The sequence below is a fragment of the Drosophila virilis genome, unplaced genomic scaffold (assembly GCF_030788295.1).
Source record: "Drosophila virilis strain 15010-1051.87 unplaced genomic scaffold, Dvir_AGI_RSII-ME tig00001662, whole genome shotgun sequence".
Taxonomy (NCBI): Eukaryota; Metazoa; Arthropoda; class Insecta; order Diptera; family Drosophilidae; genus Drosophila; species Drosophila virilis.
The window spans coordinates 693058-698854 of NW_027212853.1; positions in this window are offsets into that span (position 1 = coordinate 693058).

A 5797-nucleotide genomic window follows, 5' to 3' on the forward strand; every position below is an offset into this window, starting at 1 on the left:
ACTCCTCATATATATGCAAGGTCCTATTAAGATCGGACCACTATCTCAAATAGCTGCCATAGGAACGTTTGGTAAAAAATTAAGTTTTTGTATATAAAAACATTTTGTTTATCAAGATATGTTGACCAAACTCAGCATTTATTAGTTAATTTTACTCTTCATATAAGTTTAAAATCATATTAAGATTGGACCACTATCTCATATAGCTGTCGTAGGAACGATCGGTCCAAAATAAAGTTTTTGTATGAAAAAACATTTTGTATATCAAGATATCTTGACCAAACTCGGAATTTATTTGTTTTACTATGCTTCTCATATATATGCAAACTCATATTAAGATCGAAACACTATATAGCTGCCATAGGAATGATCGGTCGAAAAATTAGTTGTATGAAAAAACATTTTGTTTATCAAGATATTTTGACCAAACTCGGCATTTATTAGTTTTACTACGCTCCTCATGTATATGCAAAATCCTATTAAGTTCGGACCACTTTCCCATAAAGCAGCCATAGGAACGATCGGTCAAAAATTAAGATTTTGTATAAAAAACATTTTGTTTATTAAGAAATCTTGACCAAAGTCGGCATTAATTAGTTTTACTTTGCTGCTCATATATATGCAAAATCCTATTAAGATCGGACCACTATCTCATATAGCTGAGAAGCGATCGGTCAAAAATTAAGTTTTTGTGTGAAAAAACATTTTGCTTATCAAGATATCTTGACCAAACTCGGAATTTATTTATTTTCTATGCTTCTTATATATATGCAAACTCATATTAAGATCGGAACACTATATCATGTACCTGCCATACGAATGATCGGTCAAAAATTAAGTTTTTGTGTGAAAAAATATTTTGTTTATTAAGATATCTTGATTAAATTCGCCATTTATTAGTTTTACTATGCTCCTAATATATATGCAAAATCCTTTTAAGATCGGACTAGTATCTCATATAGCTGCCATAGGATCGCTCGGTCGAAAAATAAGTTTTTGTATGAAAAAACATTTTGTTAATCAAGATATCTTGACCAAACTCTGCATTTATTAGTTAACAATACTCCTCATATATATGCAAAGTGCTATTAAGATCGGACCACTATCTCAAATAGCTGCCTTTCGAACGATCGGTCAAAAATTAAATTTTTGTTATATAAAAACATTTTGTTTATGAAGATATCTTGACCAAACTCGGAATTTATTAGTTTTACTATGCTCCTCATATATATGCAAAGTCCTATTATGATCGGACCACTATCTCATATAGCTGCCATAGGAACGATCGGTCAAAAACTCTCATCAACTCTCAGAATTCCGAAATCATCGAAAAAAGGGTTAAGTGATGCGATACAACTGGACGGTTTAACAACTCTTCTCGATTGCAATGATTTGATCTCTTCCCACAGGTGTGCTCTCTGGACGAGCCTTAGTAAGAGTTGGGTCCCATGTTGTATATCAGACACTGTTAGTCCAGGATGCTGCTTCTGTGTATGAATTTATAAATATATCCGAATATACGCTGCATTTTATCAAATGAGTTGACGTACTTACAAGTGACAGTTATATCAACGAAGGGAGATGACGCAATAAGGACCCTTATTTTAGGTTCGAGTTCTGTCCTTTCTAACAAGCAAGAAGCAGGCCAGTCCAATTTGTTTTTAACTAGATATTCTGGGCCGTTGAACCACAGTGACGATTGATCTAATTCACTGGGCGTAGATCCTTTCGAGAGTATATCTGCCGGGTTGAGTGAAGTAGGCACGTAACGCCATTCCATGCCATTAGTTAGCTCTTGAACTGCTGTGACGCGATTAGCCACAAACACATTGAGCTTGCAGGGCTCGGTCCTTATCCAGGAAAGGCATACAGAAGAATCCGACCAACAGTAGAATTTTCCATCAAGCAGATTCATTTTAGATATCTCACGCATGAGATTAGATAATAAGACGGCACCACAGAGCTCTAGCTCTGGAACTTTGATTGTTTTCAGAGGAGCTATACGCGATTTGGAACACAACAGCTGACAACTGGCTGATGTTCGTCGAGAAAGGACGTAGACACAGGCCCCATATGCTTCGATGCTGGCGTCGCAGAAACCGTGAACTTCTAACTCTGCTGCAGGTATTGACACGAGACGAGAAAATTTAAGAAACTCTGCCTTCTCAAAACTTCAGCAAAGATCATGCCAAGCTGTTGCTAGTGATGATGGCAAGCTCTCCAAGCGGGTCATACAAGCGAGCTATGGTCGATAGTATTGACCTTTTTGATGGTTTAGATCTCTGCTGAATGGACGAAAACGAAAAAAACAATTGATCCGACTGATTAAGAAGTTCCTTTGCTTCTTGAATTGAATCACCCCCTGAAATGAGGTCATCAACGTAGAAGTCACGCCGCAAAATCCGAGATCCAATTGGAAAATTAGTTTCTTCATCCAAAGACAGCTGATGCATAGCACGGATAGAGAGGAATGAAGCTGGCTTTGTTCCGTATGTAACTGTATCCAGCTTAAAAATCTTTATATCCTGTTCTGGCGAGTCTCGCCATAGAATGCATTGGAGAAAATCATCCGGTGCTGAAACGCGTACGCAGCGATACATTTTCCAATATCTCCTGTTAGGGCGATTGGGAAATTACGAAAGCGAAGAAGGATATGAAACAGCAAGCTTTGAAAAACAGGTCCAGCCATCAATAGTTCATTTAATGAATAACCTGACGAGGTAGATGCTGAGCCGTCGAAAACGACTCGCAATTTTGTCGTTGAACTGTCTTCTTTAAAGACACAGTGATGAGGAAGAAAGTTTTTATATCCTATAGACTCTGGAGCAACAGGCGACATATGACCAAGATCCAAATATTCCTTTAGAAAGTTTGAATATTGAATCTTCAGATCTGGACGATTTTGTAGTTTGCGTACCAGGGTCAGGAACCGACGAAAGGCTTGTTGGTATGACGTCCCCAGACATTCCAAACTTCGCTTGAAGGGTAAACGAACTGAATATTGGCCACTAGGCAATCTGATATGAGTCTTTACGAAATGTTCTTCACAGATGTTTTCTTCCTTTGAAGTGGTAGGTGTACTTTCCAAGCAGGATTCTATCTCCCAAAATCTTCGAACCAATTCATCAGCACGTTCTTCAGAACTTGACTCAAGTTTGTCCGCAGTATGCTTTGCCATTAACATAGAACCACTCAAGCGGGGTCCGCCTGCAGAAACTACCCAACCAAGCCGTGTTTTTTGAAGACACGGTAGTCCTGGGAGAAGCTTTATCTGGCCGACGCTGAGAAGGTCGTAAAACAGGCTAGCTCCAAGTAGCAAGTCCACGCGTTGAGGTTTAAAGAAATACGGATCTGCATGTTTTATGTTAGCGGGAATGTTCCAATTCGTCGTGTTGATAGTAAAACTCGGTTGACTATCAGTTATGTTGAGTGCTACCAGAGCTGTAAGGCATGTTGAGTATTCAGAGACTTGAGACTGTATTGTGATAGTGACCGTGTTTCCATCTGTTTCAAAACGAGAATCTCCTAGACCAGACACAATGGCTGAGGACTTGTGCTTCTTTAGCTGAAGCTGTTGAGCAAGATGCGACGTTATAAGGTGAAGCTGAGAACCAGAATCCAAAAGGGCACGACAAGCTATCAAAGTGCCGGAGCGATTTCTTACAAAGATCATAGCAGTAGCCAAGACGACAACATCACTACTGAGATACTGGGCAACAAGAGATGTGGAGGTAGATGGCGATGACTTAGCGAAAGAGGCATGGGCTATCGGCGATGAATTTGCAGGCTCAGTCAGCTGACCAGACGGAGATACGGAATTGTTTAAATGCAGCACAGAATGATGTTTCGCCCCGCAGGTCCGACAGAATCCAGAGCTGAATGATCGCAATTGATGACCTTTCTTTAGGCAATTCAAGCACAATCCAACTCGTTTTGCCTCCCTAAGCCGTAATGCAGGGGTCAAATTTCCAAATCGAGAACAATTATATATACAATGACCAGGGCTGCCACAAAAGACGCAGACAGGGGCGTCGTGGTTCGTGGCGATAAATGACGATCTACTGGTGTTAATTGCTCTAGTTTTTCCCACCTGATGGCTAGGGGCATAGCTTGCCATAGCAAAATTTACGGTTTCCATTGTTCGGCATCTCTGCTCCAGAAACGTTGCCATATGCTCCCACGATGGTATTAAATTAACGAACGATGAATATTGGGTCCAGCTTTTGTTAAATAATCTGCACAATGATGCATCCAGCGATTTGTTCGGAGTTGCCCATGCTCTTTAACGCGCGAAAATGTGCGTTGAATTGGTCGGATAACTCCCTTAGCGACACGGCCGATCCACCTGCCACCCTCTTGAGCCCCAATATCTCAAGTATGTGTGCCTGAAAAACCAAACGTCTATTATTAAACCTTTTCTCCAATAAATTAAGTGCTATGGCATAATTATCGTTTGTTATTTCTAATGATCGAATCGCGTCCAGCGCTGTATCCTTCAGGCACGATCGAAGATGCTGCAGTTTTTCGATATCTGCTAGATCAGGATGATTTTGTTTTACGGTTGTGAACATAGAATAAAAGTCGGCCCATTCTGTGTAACCACCACTGAACGTAGGCAACTTTATTGAGGGTAGTGTTGGCGGTGCCTTAGCTCTAACTGTCTGCGAGGGCAGCACAGATTGGTCGCGAAATGTTGAGCAGGGCAATATTGAGACACGTTTCGCAATTTCACTCCGAACCAAAATTTGGTTACCGATTTCATCAAAGTCTAGTTCTTCGAGGCTAGTGTGAGTAATATCAAATGAGGTCTGAAGCCGCTCGTTTTGCTTCAGCCTAACACTAAGACCGCACTCATCAATTGCACTAAGTGGCGAATTAGTTAGAGCATTTCGAAGTGTTTGCAAACTGTCATAAATTGAAATGGCTTTGCGCTTCAGAAGGGTCACCCTGTTTGCAGAGGGCATTGCACTAGAGGCATTATTTTCGGTTGCCATTAGAAGCGCGACAGAAAGCGTGTGCGAAACTAGCTGAGTAACTAACAACGGTGATCGCTAGTACATGCAAACCGTTCAAAAAACAATAGTTGTCCAATAAGAACTTCGGCGAACGCAAGTGTCAAGCTATGTAATGAAGCAACGGCAATAGCTTTTACATAAGTACCGTACGAATGAGCAGAGACTTTAAGCGACCGAGAGAGTAGGCAAAGCGACGGCGATAAGTATGTATGTATATAAAGTGCACAAAACGAAATGCCAGGTGTTGCCTTTTAAGATTATTGCTTTAATGTAAAGCAAATAATCTTACAACAACAAAAATAAAGATAACGTCGGGGTCACCAAATGTTACGCTATTGAGCTTTTTCAATAGCTTTCACAAATAGAAATAATTAACTATTTATTTTTTGTGTTCAAAATTGTTTTATATTACTCAAAGTTACGAAAAGCAGGCAGACCCGAATTGGTCTGTGCTTATTATTTAAGAACAAAAGTTTATATATAGGCAAGCGAACCCGAATTAGAACGTGCCAATTTTAGCGAAGAAACAATTATTAGTTATAATTTTGAGTAATGCAAGTGGCCGATGCGTACCAAATGCATGAAGCGAACGAACTTAACTAAATTCGATACGCAGCATCGAGGCCTTCGCATAAGTAAAGCTAGGGCAATAAAACGATCGTTACAGCGAAGAGCGGCAGCTCTATGTTAATGAATTCTTAAGAGCGAAATTTAGGCACTTGCTTTGCAGAGCGAGTATTATAAGATAAAATTAAGATGCTGCTCTTATCAGTTGCGAGGTC